At 29.1% G+C, this 19,057-nt stretch overlaps 1 long non-coding RNA gene across 1 annotated transcript; it reads right to left on the bottom strand.

Annotated features, from left to right (window-relative positions):
* Window positions 1–9,982: 9,982 nt before the first annotated feature.
* LOC143196896 (uncharacterized) lies at window positions 9,983–16,421 on the bottom strand. The gene is made up of 2 exons (XR_013005872.1): window positions 16,379–16,421; window positions 9,983–16,244 (listed from the first exon to the last, which is right to left on the bottom strand). It is a non-coding gene; the product is annotated as an uncharacterized LOC143196896 (long non-coding RNA).
* Between the last annotated feature and the right edge of the window lie 2,636 nt (window positions 16,422–19,057).

Here is a 19,057-nt window from a genome sequence, read left to right as displayed (position 1 = left end):
CTCTTTAGTTAAGACTTAATGCAACAATATTGAAATATCATAAAATTACCATAGTGGTCACAGTACCCACTCAAAATGAAGAACAAAATGTAGATAAAGAACCACCCAGCAACCAAAAGAAATATGTAAAATATATTGTATAGAAGACAATTGACCAAACATCAACAGATTGACCTTTTTTTCTCAAGCGAGAACTAACACCAGCCAGAAAGAACTCAAATCGTCGAGTTCAGTCGAGAGGAGAGAAATAGAACGACTAAGTTAGCAATAACCATGAGATACACACATGAGTATGACATTGAGAATTTGGCCTTTCGATATGATTCAATAGTCGGCTACAATGGCGACAACTTAGTTAATTTTGAAGTGATGGCTATAATTTGCCAATATTACAGTGCTTGAGGTTTCGTATCGAACCACCAGTATTATATTAAACGAAGGGAAAGTTCATATTACCATAAAATGACAACGCCATCTGAACAAGAACATATTTTGTCAATGAATTTCTTGCAAAATATCCAACAGTGCAACAGTGTTAAGGTATTTTTACACTATTTCGATAGACCATCGACCCTATTCTTTCTCTGTCCGTACAGGACAACTAAAAATATTGTACACTATAAATCAATAGAATAGACCTTTGATCAATATTTACTGCCAGTGTTCGATAAATGTATGCTCATATATGTATATTTTGTATTTGATACTTCGTTAAGTGATAGCACTATCGATCGAAAAATTTGAATATTTTTTTTCAATTAGTACACCAAAACATATACAAAGAAGGATTATTTCCTCATATTTTTCTCTTATGCAACGCCACCTACAGAGGAATATACAGCTAATAAGCTATAACGTACAACATACACTGATTCCAAGGTGGAATGAATTTTGCCAGGTTAGCGAACAATTAATAAATACAATTTATTAGAAAAAATACTACTATATCTGCCTCCTAAATACTAAATAATTTCGAACACTACAAATTAAAAAAAATTCAACGCCATGTTATACTACTTTTACTGAAATTATAAAAATTTGTTTTATTAATATTTACTTGTATTCACGATTCACCGTTATTACTTTCATAGCATAATAAAATTATATATGCCATAAAAATATTGTGACAAAAGCCTCTATTTTTACATATACAGTCCTAAAAAACTGAAATTATGTTATATGATTTTTCGAGACAATCATATAAGAATAGAAATCCATCCTTTCATATCGGAATGAAATCTACGGGTTTTTAGAGAAAAAGCGTTCTCTTATATGCTCAAGGGAAAAATACGTTTGCTAAAAAACGGAACTGGAACCTAGACTAACTCTATTTTCATCCCTTAATTCGTAAGATTTATCTCAGCAGATATATGAAACTATTTATTTTGTTATTTTTGTTAGTCCTGAGAGGAATAATTGCCAATTTGGGAGCAATAAGAAAAAATTTACAAGATATGACTGAGGTGAGATTTGCTAATAATAGCAATCCTGCAATGCGATTTATAGTTTTTATATTGCCATATAATAATATTATATGAAAAAAATATTAGAATACATCGATCGATAAGTTCTTATCCTGATCTAGTATCCAGTAATGTCATTGAGAATATCATGTGTAGATGACAGCAATGGTCACACGAACAAATTGTAATGTTCCAGGAGAAGTGGTGTGGTTCAAATGGAAAACTAATGTAATTGACGCAACTGAAGAATTTGAATTAATTTTAAAGCTCTAAATTCAGAAAAGCTCATTTTATCTAAACAGTTGTTAATTGGTTATATCCTGGACCTATTGAGCGATAAGTTACCATGCAGAATGCATAACAAGTCTTTGGCTTTAACAAACATGTTCTTGCTTTATTATATAATTTGCAACACACCCAGTTATATACCGTAGATATTCGTTGATAAAAATTGAAATTTACACAAATATCGTTGATGATGCGGCAATTAAAATGATTCGACTAATAAACTGTTATTAGTTACTGCAATTACTCTGAGATATACAAAGCATAGGAAATGTAGCTATTTATTTACGATCTAGAGTGAATTTTAGAACGTTGAGCATAATAATGGAATAAAGTAGAGAACATACTAACGTACACAGTGAAATTTATAAATAAATAACGAATGATGTCAAAATTCTCTTTTTGTAAACTGAAAAATCATGAATAAGATGTTCATTATACTGAGGCTCAAAGCACAATTTTAAAATTAAGAAATATTCATACCTGTGAAAAACAATCCTAGTTCCTGAATTCCTGGCACAAGCATGGCAGTTCAGAATAAAAGGTGACCCAAATATAAAATAAACAAACTGACGTTATTATACCTTAACATAAATGAAATTTAGAAAACCATTCTATATAGTATATACCATGAAAATTTGGATAAAACCAATACTATTCAGAAGCTACAAGTATGTCAAATGTCCAACTCCACCCATCCTAACAAAAATTTAATTTTTTTTTAATTTAGAAACTGGAAAGATTGTCATTGTCATTACTATAGCCGATTCATGACATGAAATGAAGTACAATTCGTGATAATCTCAATTACAGTTACTAATCAATTACATGGTGGTTGAAGATGCTCACAGATATTTAACCATACAGTTTTATGATTAGGAAATATTTATACTTGCCAAAAACAACCCTAGTTCATGAATTCCTGGTCAAAGAATAATCGCAGTTCATTAGAATATAAGATGACCAAGATATCAACTAAGAGGTCTGACGTTGTTATATATTAACATATTCGACTGAAATTTAAACACAAGTTTATAGTTGACGGCACACAGTCACCAAAGGCCGATTACCATAGTTCATTTTTCACCAAACGCCGAATTTAGGAAACCATTGCATAGAGGATATACCATGGAAATTTGGATAAAGCCACTGCTATTCAGAAGATCAAAGGCGAATTAGAATCAAAAGGATTAGCAAACAAATTACCTAGGCAGATTAGCCAGAACCTCAGATTCTCTATTTCCAATCGACATTTCAGAACAAAATACGGTGACGAATATTCAAATTTGAAACCCATATATGCAAATGTACCACAAACTAGCGCCCTTAGACCAATATCGTATTTAAACTATATTAGTGATATACCTAAATGTGAAGGATTCCAAACAGCTGTCAATAATACTGCTGAGTGGACTGAGTAGACCTACAAAAAATTAAATGCTATGGAACCTGCATATGTGAATTTCACATACAAAATATAGACTACCTCTCATTTATAGCGTTCTATAGTAATTCCATATGAGAGCACAACTAATAGCTCAGTATAAAATATTAAGAAGAAACGAGTAGAACTTTGTATGAGGCTCTAATATGTGATGGTTGCTTGGACGACAATCCGAATTAACACTCCACAATTTATTTCAAAAGTAAATCTTGAAGCCTGTGAAGTCTACGATGAAGTAATTCTCAGTATCTAAACCCATCAAAACAAAGTTATCTGCTAATATAAGGTGGCATATACATTTTCGAATGTAAAAAATATTATGATGTTTTAAGAAACCAAATTAATTACACATTAAAAATAGTTATCACAACGTTCAGCTCAATTTCTTCATAATACTAAGCTAACAGTAAAATTTTACTGTCATTTAATAAGCAATATATTTAACAAATTATCAACTACGTAGAAATAAAATCATAAGGAATAACATATCCAATACGACATTTCTGAATTTAGTAATCTCCCAAGATATAGCTTTCATGTGAACACAAATCTGTACATTTTAGGCAAACCCAATCCTTACTTAAGTCTAGGTCAAGCGCTCGATGCTGATGTGATATTAAATAGTATTGCAGACTTAAGTCGTAACAATAAAAACTAACGAAAATTTAGAACTATGGTTTAGGACATAAACATTGGTTTATTTTGAAAAAGATATCCCACCAAGAGAACATCAAATAGATTATCCGATTCTAAACATATAAAGTAATACATATTAAGCTTTATGTAATAGAATAATCGATAGTGTTATGAATGATATTTAAGAACTTATTTAGCAAGTTCTCAAAATACGAATATTAACAAGAAAGACCATAGTCAATATTTCTACAAGCTGAAAATAAAGAAGACAAGCAGCCACTAATACTAATTTAATTAGCATCATCATCTAAACTAATTCATACAAATTAACTTGCAATTAACAAACAACATTTGAAGAATGTGCGTTGGATATACGCGACGCTGTGCAAGGAAATTACGACTATATTATTATTTAACATATATGAATTAAATGGTATATTTATCTCCAAATTTAGTGACTTTCTAATCAGACAACTTTTCGCCTTTTGTGCAGAATTGGTTACCGCCATAGAACTTAATATATTACTGGACAACAACAAATATAACTAAATTAAATATTTTATAAATCACACAATTATTTTGAGTAACATTGGGAACTATCGAGTGATTATGATAGGATAAACGATGATTAAAACCAAGTTTGTATGATTAGTTTTAATGTAATTAGTGCCACATATTATCCAAATCCGCACACAGAAATATGATTTGGTATTTAAAATAAAAAGCACTATACTTTCTACGCCAGGTTCGTCGAATGTATGCGTACATGTTTTTTAAATAAATTATTGCATTCCTTTTTTAGCTGGTATAAAACTGTACCAGAAGTTGAGGTACGGCGGCAGATGTGCAATACATAGTCGCATATAAATCGCCCTAAACTTTTACAGTTCGCAAGCTTTGGGGAAATTTGTTTGGCAATTTATGGTATAAATTGGGGTATGTTGCTTTCAAAGTTCAACATGGATTGATTAATTTTCGAGTGTACAGGCTGATGTCATTTGCCACAGCAGTAAAATATTGCAATCGGTAATTCATTGAAAACTTAAAAGAAAGCATCAATAAAAGTCGTTAATATTGCTTAATATCTTTTATTCTTATAACTCCTGCATACACGAAATTTCATTACCATTATAAATTTTAAGACTTACCATTTATTTGACTTTACTTTTAAACAGATAACTTTCTAATACCAGCGTTGAGCGGAAAATTTTGAAAACCTGAATGGAGCCACGGAAATTTATACAACAACGTCAATAACTAGATAAAATTTTAGTTTCTATAGCACCAAGAATAAAGAAAATACGATCCATAACAAACAATTTTATAACTTTATACTACATGTAAATCTATATACAATTATCCAAACAAAGAATAGTTTATTCCGCAAAATAACTGCCAAAAATGTATCTAAAGCTAAACAGGGGCGTGGAAAGTCCAAAGAATATTTTTCCAATGAATAATAAATCGTTGAAGAAATTAAAGCAAATTCATCACAGTGTATGGGAAAAATAATAACTTAAAACTCACCCAAACATCTTTGTAATAATTTGTAATCAGTTACACTTTTAGAATTAAATACGTATAACCTAGATCTGGCCTCTAATTGGAATATATATAAATTCTCAAGCAATAAGTAGTTAAAAAAAAAAACAATTCTAAATATATATATGAAAAATACCTGCTTGTTTAACTTAAAATTTGTACAAATTGGAATTAGTGAAGAGTGGATAAACAGAAAAATATAAATATATTTGATGCATACCCCATGGTACTAATTTATTAATAATAATTCATAAATAGATCCAAAAACTACGTACAAAGACTATGTGAGTCCTATATATTTAATATTTTGCGGATGTTTTAATCAAAATTTAGATTAGATCAAGATCCTGAAAGACAAGCGAATTTTTTTGTCACTTGCCAGACGTTGTGTTAGACAAAGCGTATTACATTTGAACTCATTCTGACACTATAAATTCATATATATGCCACAGATCATCATTATCTAATCGATCATCATATGAAAGAACATGAGCAAGCAAGACATAATGTCATCATGTTTCTCAAGGTTGTGTCAATATTAAATCAAATATTCAACAAGGAACCTCAATCTTTCAATTTAATATTTCAAACGCTTTAACGCATTATGTAGTTACAAGCTTATAAGTACAATAACTATATCGTCGAAACTCACAATTCTTCGTCAGGGTTTTACTACTAGCATTTCCAACAACAAAATTACCATTCGACTACACTAAACAACAGAGCTACCATTCACTGCCTAGAAAGTAAATCACGCCTAGGTTTACTTTTCGAACAAACGCAAGTAAACAGGTTAAAAAATAGTGGAATATTAAACATTCTAAATCTGCTCCTCTTCAGATTTAGCAGGCTACCTACAGCGATGAAATTCTCATAAAATATTAGTTACACTTTTGCAGATGAAGCCACTTCAAGTATTTAAGAACAAGCTTCTCATCGTATCCTGAATTATCCCTGATTCGCCAGAAACTCCGAAATTCACCGGTATGGTGTTTCATTAGCCTTAGTAAATTTTCCGTTAAATCCGTACCTATGAAATTTTCAAGCATTTTCAACAAAAATCAAAGTACTTGAAAAATACATTAGTCAATATTAGATTTCCATTAGCATGGGCCAATTCCTTTTTTGATGTTCGGATGTTTCATCAGTCTCCTGCTCATGGAAGACATATCTTTACCCAATATCATATCAGCAATGATCAGCATATCAACAGGAATATGGTTTTGATGCAATACAGGCGACATAACTTAGTAAAACCCGTCAATTCATCAATGCTCAGTTCTTCCCTGAGAGCTTGAAAACGCTTTCAAGATCCATCTTAACAATATGGTGTATATTCTAAAAGATACGTTAATTTAGAGACCTTAAATATAAAAAACAATTGATATTAAATATATATTCGCTTATATTTTATTGATATCTCTTTCTCAGATAGTTGATTTAAGAGTTAATATAAGAATTCGTTTAATGTATCGCAATTTCTACATGATAGTGCATAGAAAGCGTTAAGATTCTAGCGTCTGAAAAAATAATAAACAGAAAAATATATAATGGTAAAGAAAAAGATGAAGCCTAAGAAAGTTCAACTTCGACAAAAACCAAGAAAAATTCAATAAAGTGATTGTATCTTTGCAAACAACAAAGCCAGCCCTATTTTACTAATGGATTAGAATTAAACAAAAATAGGAATTACAAACTTAAACAATTAATAATTCTAGTAGATCTGAATAAATACCTCAAAATGAAGAAAATAATTATTCTTCAAAATACACAAGACAGAAGAAGAAATTCTTTCAAACTTGAATAAAAAATCATAAAGCAAGCAACAGCATCAATGTAATTTTGATTGGGCATTCAACATACATGTTAATGTCTAAGATTAAATTGATTATTTTCTTAAAATCCAATTGCAATACGTGAAAAAAAAATTAAGTATTATTGTTAAATAAGAAGTAATTTTAAACAATTCAGTTTATATCCAATAAATAAATTTAGTCAGAACATTTGGATATTATATAGATTTACAGTATTTAAGAAAACCTTATTATACAAAAGGACATATCAATGGAACACAAAAACAGTGGAAGCTCATGGTTATCAATTAAACGTATAGTTCAAAACCGGAAAGTATGTTTACATGGCGTGTTTTGACACTTTTACATTAATCAGTTTATCAAAATAATAATGCCAATTTCAAGTTAAATAATTATAATAATATAATAAGAGTAAGAAAATAAGATAGATTATAATAAGAGTAAGTAATTATAAAATGTTTTAAAATTATTACAAATCAACGTACTAAAACTAATACTCAATGCAAATTGTTTTACCTGAATGATATATAATCAGCCCTACCATTGCTTTACATGTCTAAGCCCATATCTTTAACAAATTTAATGAGAATAAACAAAATGTCTTTATTCAACTTCAGTACACAAGATTTATTAAGTTGTGCTACCGAACCTATAATAACCAACCAAAGCAAAATTTATAAATAATAATCTGCTCAGTCCTCAAAATGAAAATAATATTCTAGCAGACTATTGTTTGTGGTCCAATCTCTAAAGCCATAGTAATTAAAAATAAACAGTTGTTGTATGCTAAAATAGTTACTATTTTAAAACCATTAACCTATACATAAATTAACGATTCTAAGATAAAAGCGCTTATATTTGATGAAAAATTAGTATTTCATCCAGACTAGCTATGCCAATAAGAAACAATAATTGTTAATATGGCAGCAAATTAAAAAGGCAACCCTATTATTAATAGATAAAAGCTGATCAAGAATATGTAAATGAGTATCTTCCTGTTAAACAATATATTAACATATTTCCCTTCAAGAAAATTATGATCCAACGTTTAAGTACTCCTCATGTATTAACTAAATAATTAAATTAAATATATAAGTTAATATCACTAATATTTGATATTAAAAAATTAAGTGCTGTTACACTATTTAAGGAATAGAAACAGTAATATTTATAAAAGTGAAAATGCTTTGACTAAAATTATTTTCATGAACTAATGAGAGGTAATAGTAGTAGATCGATATATAATTAATCTGGAGTACTTCAATTGTATAAAAATTTGGAAAACTGTTAATAGAATCATTAGGATCGCAATTAAACTAAATAACAGGGAATGCACAAGGACCTACTGTCAAACATTACATAGCTGCTTAAGTTTTTGGGTCGCAGCTCAATATAATAAAGTTAATGAACTTGTTGATAGAAGATTGCATTTCACGATCATTCCGCAACTAATTCTTAATATTAATAAAACTTAATATCTTAAAAATAAAGTTTCATTACTCACAATTTCTTTTTCATTTGTCTCTTGTAAGATAACTCTAAAATACCGAGCGAATATTTAAAATTGTTTGGACTAGCGCCAGGTTCAACAAAAAGTTAATACCGAGAAAACTTCAGAAAAAATCGACAAAAGCCCTTGTATATTTTTATCGAATCAATGACAAAATATATCCTATTCGAGATTTTCGCACCTCTTCTCTATATTTACTACTTGCGAGGAACGACTTATTGATATACATATATATCTTTATATATAATTTAAAGAAATTGTGGACTATACCGTCCCAAATTTCTGATAGTTCATCATATGCCGTAGCTCTGCAACCAGTAATCAACCAAAATGATACACAATATGTTATGATTTTTCTCAGTCACGTAATATTTATTTTTATATCAATCTACAATGTACTAATTATAAATGTAATACAAATTATATAAGGTAATAAATTCAATGATATTTTTTAAACTGAACGGATAGATGAAATGCAACTACTATTAATTATATATCGTTATCTAAAATATCTTAATTAAATATATCCCAAGTCATCACAAGTATAATTTATTAAGGCTAATCATTTAGTCTCTCCAAAAATCCTGAAGAAGATTATCTGCAATCTCAATTCAAAGAAGGCACCGGAATTCGATAGAATCTCGGTCTTCACAAGCTCCCACACAAGCAGCTCGCGGAATTATCGAGCATAGTCAATTCCATCGTGCAACTCAACACTTCCCCAAAATCTAGAAGCATCACATAATCGTGATCCCGAGAAAAGGAGCAAATAATTCGGAACCCCAAGATTGCAAAAGTAGCGATCCTATAAGTTTGGCAAGAAGTTTTAATTTATAAAGCCATAAGAGCAGGTTTACCCATAGACCTGGTAATTATATTGAGGTAATTCTTGTCGGAAATATCCTTCCAAGTTAGAGTGGAAACATCGCTTTCATCAACCAAACCAATCAACTCCGGATTGCCCCAGGGCTCCCCCTTGCCACTGCCCTTATTCCAATCAGGAAGAAAGTAGAAACCGCGCAATACGCGGATGACACTGCCTTCTTCATCGTTTCTCATTCCTCCCGTTGCGCGCAAAATAGACTATAGAGACAACTATTCACAGCCGTTCAATAGCTAAGATTACGGAAACTAGAAATTAACCTCCAAAATACCAATCCATCGCAAAAGAGACCTAAAAATATACAATCCACAAGTAGATAATTATCCAACCCCTGAAGCGATAAAGCAACATATCTTAGTTTAATTTTCGATAAACGATTCACCTGGTGCCACAATATCAGAAAGGTCATTTTAAAAGGCTACGGAATCTCCTCCACATTACACCTACTACTATGTCGTATAAGTAAAGTAGCAACAACTATTAAAGTTATGCTCTACAAGAGCAAATTAGATAAGTGACCCTCTTCGGATCAAACACTTGGTCCAGTTACGCTGCGCCAACTCTAATCTCAAAGCTCCAGGTAACGCAAAGCAAAACTAAGTGAATTGTTACGAATTATCAAATTCACAGAGAAACTGACACCCAATTGTGATTGATTTTGTGAACCACATATTCAACAAATTCCTCCAATCTTCATCCCTCTCAGAGGGTCTTGAACCTCGATAACCCCCAGACTCCTGTTCATTCCAAGAGGCCCTCGCTCCTTCCCGCATACTTGCCTTTACTGGCATACTGATGTCAGAATGGTTTGTAAACCAGCCGGGAACCAGGATACAAAAAACAAACTCGAAATTGATATCGTATTCCAAGGAACTATTGGTTTTGTTTCAATTTCTAAGGCCATAGCGATTACGACTTAAATCTCTTGTTTGCTTAAATAGCTGCAATTTAAATGCAGTATGTTCCCGTAACGATAATAATATATTGTTAAATAGATAAATTGACGTAGCTTAGAAAAACTACACATAATTTATGAAAGATTATTTGAGAAACGAGAAAAGTAGAGTGGAGTCATTCAGTTTAGAACGCTTACTAAACTAATGACAATTGTTGTAGAGACCCAAATAACAAACTGTGCATTACCAAACTTCTATGCCTACTATATAGTAATAACTTTTTATTTGTATTAACAATTCAAAGTCATTCGGCAAATATAACATACCTTTACATTCCCTTATTTTACATTGCTAAGCCATCTTAGCAATCATTAATTTACTCCAATATTGAAAGTAAAATAAACCAAATACTTTCATTCAATTTCAATACACAAGACCTTTTAAGTGACTTTACCGAATATATAGAAACCAACCAAAGTAAAAGTAGTAAATAATATTCTATTCGTATCCCAAAATTATAACAATATTCCTACGTACAATTGTTTCTATACAGCCAAAAATATTATATGAATTTTTAGATAAACGAATCATTTCCAGTCCATGAATTTTTCATATTCCTGAATTATCTGCTACAGCCATATAAAACCTCTAGAGCAGATGTATCGTTATTATATCTTACTATCGTATCATTCCCACTAGTATTGTTATAAATTTCTGTAATAAACCAACCAATCAAAAGAAACTTTAAACAACAGTTTATTTACGTTATTAACCAACTTTCAGAGGTCTAGGCAATAAAATTACCTATATTCAAAACCATATTGTTCTTCTCTTCCAACTAAAATTTCCAATAAATACATCTAATGATAAACAACTCATATTCCTTATATAAGTTCTCGAAAAACCTTCATCAAAACAACAAACTGTTTTGACAAACATCTTTGTCAATAGTATAAATAAGCTTATATACGTAGCCAATATTATGAAAGTGGGCAATTATTTGTAAATCTCCTCCAACAATAATTTTCAGAAAATGGTAGATTCTTCAAAGACAAACAACTCAAACTCCTTTCAACTTGACAAAGCCTTCACTTCAGAAAACACATCAAACCAAACCAACATGATGAAAATCACAATTTTATAAAATAAGTACAAAAAGAAAATAATCAAGCACTTAGTTAAAAGATAGAAGAAATAATATGGACTTATAAATTATGCTGAAGTAGTTTCAGGACGTATTTTGAACCTTCCAGATTCCTCCAAATCAGAACTTCTATTGCACCAGAGCTAATACACTGACCAGATTAATAAGCTTCCCAAGTCATTTGAGAATATTTACGTATGTGTAAAAGAAAATATTAAATATTTTTTTATGACAGGAAATAAAACGCAAACACAAAAATATATATATTAACTAAAAACATACAAAAAACAGTGACAAACAAAAATTTTAAAAAAAAATTAAAATAACGTTGGCACATATATGATCAACAATAATCGTAAATATGATGTTACAATTAATGTATTTTTTACCTTATTGAATGTATATACTCTGGTGTATATTAATAATAACATATTTTAAAATTGTATTACTATTTAGTAGACATATAATATAGATATTCGTATACGAAGATAGGTTTACGTTGTTGTAACTTCGAGAAAAGTCTGTGATAAATAAATTATAATGGTACCCTAGTACCCCACTAAAACTAATCCGATTTTTGACAGGCCTAATCCTAATATAACTGCCAAAACTTCTCCCTAGTCCTTTAAGATAGATACAATAATTTCTACATTATTTCTTATATATTATTGCTGTTTTCAAAGAAATTGATTTGAGGATTCATAGTAAGAACATTTTTCATATTGTATGCTCTAAAAACGCGAATTTGCCATATTAAAAATTATTGTTAATATTTACCAAATACCTATTTCTAATGATATTGAACTAACGTTGTTAAGTGTGAGGGTATAGTTTTCTTTACATAACAAATATTTTCTACTTTGCAAACAATAGCAACTACTGAGAGTTCAGGATTCAATTATCTCATTTAAACCAACACAAAAATATTAGTTATATTATCATATCACAAATGCTTCATCAAGAACATTTCTAATGAATTGTTACTTAAACAAAGTGAGTAATATGAAAAGCTATTTCGAATAGTTTATATATCCAGCTCTTTGCAATGTCACTAATTATCACCTATTATTATGCAGTCAAATTTATCTGTAGATTGCGTAAACTAAAATGTTAAACACCATAGGACATATATTGATTTTAGAAGAACGTTTACAATGTAACTCGGTAATTAAGACAATTTATACAAGTGATCTCTTAATAAAATGACTTCTACTATATAATTAAATCATAAAAAAATGCTTATTGCCCACGGAGCAGATTATTGAATCAATAAGAGTAATAATCTTAAAAAATGCTGTGTATTTTACTACAATCTAATGATATTTTAAAACCTTTTTAAAATATTATGTAAAGCTTGCAAAGTTATAGCCCCAAAAAGTGCTGTAGTCTAAAGTATATATCAATATACGAAAAAGCTCGGCCATATCTACCAAGAAATATGAAATTTAGATCAGCAAAAAAACAATTTCATAAACATGGATAACTTCTTCTAAGCATAATAGTTTTCAATTATTATACTACATTTAATCATACACGTCACTGCATGTGATAACCTAAATCTCGTATACTTCTTCTATGGAATGACCGATCAATTACACAAGAATCATATACTCTACCCTCCCTCCTCCCTCAACCACACTCCCTCATTCGCTCGCACTCTCACTCATTCTCTCTCTTTCACTCTCACATTTTCTCTTTCTTATCTCTGTCTACATGTACTGTTCAATTTATAAATTTAAATTAATGATTGAATAACTTGATTCTTGCTTTATACAACTTATATGACATAGTCATAATAAAATAAATGTTGTAAAAATTATATATCAACTGTATTCCAAATAGTAAAAAGATATTAATGACAATTTTAACGGACAATTGTCTCAAACACAATCGCAACAAACTGAAAAACCATTTGATTTGACACATTTCTATTGTTTCCGTAAATCAAAACAAAAATGGTTTCTACACGTCCCTGATTATTTTTAAACACAATAATAAAATTTACTTTTGAATAATTGCTGTTAAAATATAATACCGTGCTTTAAATGTTAATAAAGATGATTTATGATTGGATGTATCATTCAACAACACGGGTTGATCATGTTATTTAAACATTTATATTAAAATACTTGGTCCATTATATTAGGTATATCAAAAAGTAATTATTAAAAAACTACGCATTAGTTCTATCAAAGCCGTATTTATTATATTTAAATTTATGAATATTCACATTACATGCTACTCACAACAACATTCACAGCACATACAACTCACAGCACATACCACTCACAGCACATACCACTCACACAACATACCACTCACTGCACATAGCACTCACAGCACATACCACTCTCAGCACATACGACTCACAGCACATACAACTCACAGAACACATCAAACAACACACATCACAGAACAAGAATTCTACACAATTATATGATTTAGAATCTAAGATCAGTATGTACTTCATACATCAGCTCTACTTGCTATTATCTCGTAAATTATTTTAATTAATATACGCCATATTCTAGGAATATTATGCAAAATGATGAGCAGAATCGACAACAATATTTATAAAGTCCTGGAAATTTAATAGAACGATACTTTAATAAGATACTTATCAGTTATTTCGTATTATTCCGAACAATGTAAACAGTCCAGTTATATAATTCAGATGTATTGAATAGAATGGATGATGAGAATTCTCAAATGGCAATAACACATGATATATATATTAGAAAACGAATCCATAAAACCAATATCCTAAATTTTGTTATGGATGAATATACTGATTAATATCTTCATATCAGTCAATTCTAAATAAATTTCGATGTTCAAAATTGGACTATGTTTGAAATATATTGTTGCTTAAATGTTAATGTTACACATTGATCCTTTCGAAGAAATAATTTGTTACATTTAAAAACTTAGACTATTGTCAGAACTTTTGTCACAGAAAAATGAAAAAAATGTTTTAGTTATTAATGTTACAAATTATTTCTATCGAAGCAGTATTTATTACATTCTAACTTATAATCACAGCACATATCACAGAAAACATTTTGACGGTTGATAAAATATATAGCTTTATATATTAGTTATATAGTTTTATCTAATTATTATTCTCCGAAAAAAAAAACTATTAACCAATATATATTTCATACATCATCTCTACTTGCTATTATCTTGTAAATTGTTTTAATTAATGCACAATATGTTCCTGGCATATTATGTAAATGATGAGTGGAATTGACAACAACATTTATCAAAAGAATGGAGAATATAAAAATTCAAAAAATGTGTGGAATTACTTTATAAACAGTTGTATTTATTGAAGTTTTAATATTTGTTAGTTCCAAATAAGTTACAAATTACTTTTACTAGATTATCTATGAAATATACATATGAATATGGATTCTAAATTTTCATGAAAACGAATCGGAATATATATGTCGCAGAATATAAATCTTTACGCAAAGTTGATCAAGCTATTGTATTGACCCTTCTAAGAAATTCCATCAATGCATATTTCATAGATTAGTTCTATTTGTAATTGTAAAATGTTGTATTAGAAACATCAAATTTTTTTCGTTCGGAAATAAACAAAATTTCACTTGGTATGAAATATGTTGTTGTTTAAATATAATTTTTACACTCTGCCTCGAATGATGTAATGGTGTTTTAATAGAATAAATTATTTTAAACGCATATAACAGGAACAATTAAAGATTAACATAACATATATGCCCCAGAGAACTATTCGAATATTTTATATGACGGTTTTATTTATTGTTTCCTTATCAAACGTTTTATTTGATGAACTATAAAATTAAGGAAAACAACAGTACTACTCAAATAAAAAATTACATATTTAAGTATTAATATCTATAGTACTGGTGCTACAAATATATAATGTTATAGATATTTGCGTTTAATATATGTCAATTCCAAATAAATTTCTAGTTTAAACGATAGAAGCATACGTGTGAAATATTTTATTAATATACATTATCACACCGTCACGATAAATCAAAATAATTCTCGCTAAAAATATTTTGGGTTTGGATTTTTTTCACTAGCCTTAATAATGATCAAAAATTAACTACTAATTAACAAACGAACTAATTTCGAAGCGCGAAAATTATTCTGAAGGATTACTCTAAGAACTAATTCAGTCTAAATTCCCTGAGAAAAGTATTTGTGTATAAATACACTAGCACCATTTAAAATTAACTTAATGTTATATATGTGAAAAGATAACAGGACGACCTAAATTATCAGAAACCACTGGATTCTATCGCACTTTACCAGGATTTAAAGAAAATAAAGCAAAAAGTTACAGAAAAAAATTACATTCAAATTTTGAATTCAATTTTACAAACTTACTATTTTCCTTAGAATCCAGTATTATTAATTTAAAATATTTTAAAACTCTGTCTTGAAATTAATAAAATCAGTCAAAACATTCTTAAAAAAATCAAATACCATACATTCAATAAGGTTTTACAGAACTATTTAAAAATGTACATGAAATTAAACAATTTAAACCAAGTTTGAAAAATATTTTATGGTCAAAAATTTTGAATCTGTCAGTCCTCCTCGGTATGGAAAGAACGCAACAGTAATTCTGCAAAATTATAACTATAATATTTTGATGATAGTGTTTAGATCATTATTTATTATAAATAAATAAATTTGAGCGATATTAAAATACAAAATACAATGATATTTAGTGTAAATGTCTAATATACCTAAACTTACTTTAATTAATCAAAAGTGGTTTCACTCACACGGCGTCACCTGGTAAAGTGAACGTTTCTAACCGGAACCTTCATTTAATAAACCAAGGAAGTGTTCAGCGTTGCCAACAATGCTAAAACTGAATAATAAAGTTAATCCGTGGTCTAAAGTATAGGAATAATATACAGAATTTGGAGAAAATTAATTTATTGATAATTGGTTCTAACATATTTTAAATTATTATTAATTTTTATAGTTGAATTTGAGCTTTTTATTACTAACTATACCCGATTTTAGTACAGTATACAAATTTAATCATCATCATTATCTTATAATAAAAGGTCTTAAAAAATATACCGAACTACCCAGCCATGATATTAAATTATATATTAATTAATTATAATGTATATAAATATAAAAATATATATATATGAACTGATGACGTCAAAACATCGCAATGTTGCCCCATCAACTCTTCTCATAATCTAAATAAAATAATTAAACAAAATCACTGTTATCAAATATAATTAATTTGACATTATAGTACATCTAATGTATATGTTATTGAAGAACTTATAACTTTACGAATAACCGCAATTAATTAAACAGTTATAATAATTTGTAGCTGAGGGTTGAATTTAATTATACTTACATAAACCTTTTTTCCATACCACCCATGTGGTAGAATTCTAGGTGCGTTTTTTATGTAATGATAGCCCTGGAGGCCTAATCCAACTAATGAAGAACTCTGTATCCAAGTAATATATTTTACTTTCATTAGAGAGCAGATCTACCTTTTACACTTAGTTCTTGTTTCCTTCGCTTCGTTTCTTCCTTGTAAATACATTTTGATATCACTGTATTTCTCCATAGTTTGTGGTGTTAATACATCTATATATCATTCTTGATAAAATTTTCTAACTTATAATCACAGCACATATCACAGAAAACATTTTGACGAATGATAAAATATATAGCATTATAAATTAGTTATATAGTTTTATGTAATTATTACTCTCCGAAAAAAAAACTATTAACCAATATATATTTCATACATCAGCTCTACTTGCTATTATCTTGTAAATTGTTTTAATTAATGCACAATATATTCCTGGCATATTATGCAAATGATGAGTGGAATTGACAACAATATTTATCAAAAGAATGGAGAATATAAAAATTCAAAAAATGTGTGGAATTGCTTTATAAACAGTTGTATTGATTGAAGTTTTAATATTTGTTAGTTCCAAATAAGTTAAAAATTACTTTTATTAGATTATCTATGAAATATACATATGAATATGGATTCTATATTTTCATGAAAACGAATCGGAATATATATACAACTCTTGAGTTTCAGTTCATTTTGGGTTTGAAATTTAACCTAATCTAAATAAAATAATAAACAAAATCACTGTTATCAAATATAATTCATTTTAACATTATAGTACATCTATTGTATATGTTATTGAAGAACTTATAACTTTACGAATAACCGCAATTAATTAAACAGTTATAATAATTTGTAGCTGAGGGTTGAATTTTATTATACTTACATTAAGCTTTTTTCCACACCACCCATGCGGTAGAATTCTAGGTGCGTTTTTTATGTAATCATAATCCTGGAAGCCTAATCCAACTAATGAAGAACTCTATATCCAAGTAATACATTTTACTTTCATTAGAGAGCAAATCTACCTTTTACACTTAGTTCTTGTTTCCTTCGTTACGTTTCTTCCTTGTAAATACATTTTGATATCACTGTATTTCTCCTTAGTTTGTTCTGTTAATACATGTATATATCATTTTTGATAAAATTAGATTTAATTACTTTATTCTACATAACATTTGCCATATCTGCATTTGCATTTACCATAACTGCAAAACTGTATTCTTTCTCCCCTCACACATTTTAACCAAATACTGAGGTATATTCTGAACAATGACACACATATCTGTGCATACAAATCTTTCAGACTTTACAATAAGATTTCCTACAATTTAATTAAACTGTTAATTTCCAATCTATCTAAAATCTATCAATTCCACCATTATCAATTTCTGATCAATCTTCAATGTGTCTGATGAAATTCATTCAAACTGAAGATGTTATTAATCATTCTTATGTCCTATATGCAGAACAATATATCTGCAATGAATTGATATCTGGGACTTCAATTAAATCTCTTCGTTGGTAATGTGCAGTGCAGCTCCAACACGCTAAAACAATGTTTCAATAAGAATGGCAGCAGCTTAATATTTAACAGTAAAAATGCTTACATCTCTAACGAATTTTACTGGCCGCTACTTCGTTCCTATTCGAAGTAACTGATTATATACTATAGATATAGCTAACTATAGACATACGTATAGATATAGATTGTTTGAAACTTGGTGAATATATGTACAAGGTATTGTATGTTATTGTGGATCTGATGTGACAGAAAATCAGAAGTCGCTCAGTGTTGAAGCCATTCAGTTTGCTTTTTAAACACTAACTATTACATATAAAACCTTGTAGAAACATTGTACACAACTGCTACTATGGTGTAATGGTTCCAAACGGAGATCGCGGATTTGATTCCCGGCGGAGACAATAATTTTTTGTTGTTGTTTAGTCATAACACTTGTCAAATCACCTATGCAAGGTAGCGGACCGCGAGACATTAATTTCTATGGTAGTTTTTTATTCCTATTTTT

The sequence above is a fragment of the Rhynchophorus ferrugineus genome, unplaced genomic scaffold (assembly GCF_030347505.1).
Source record: "Rhynchophorus ferrugineus isolate W39M unplaced genomic scaffold, kcgeb_rfMv2 rfM1, whole genome shotgun sequence".
Lineage (NCBI taxonomy): Eukaryota > Metazoa > Arthropoda > Insecta > Coleoptera > Curculionidae > Rhynchophorus > Rhynchophorus ferrugineus.
Note: the sequence above shows the minus strand (reverse complement) of the source record. Positions and strands in the feature narration are given on the sequence as shown.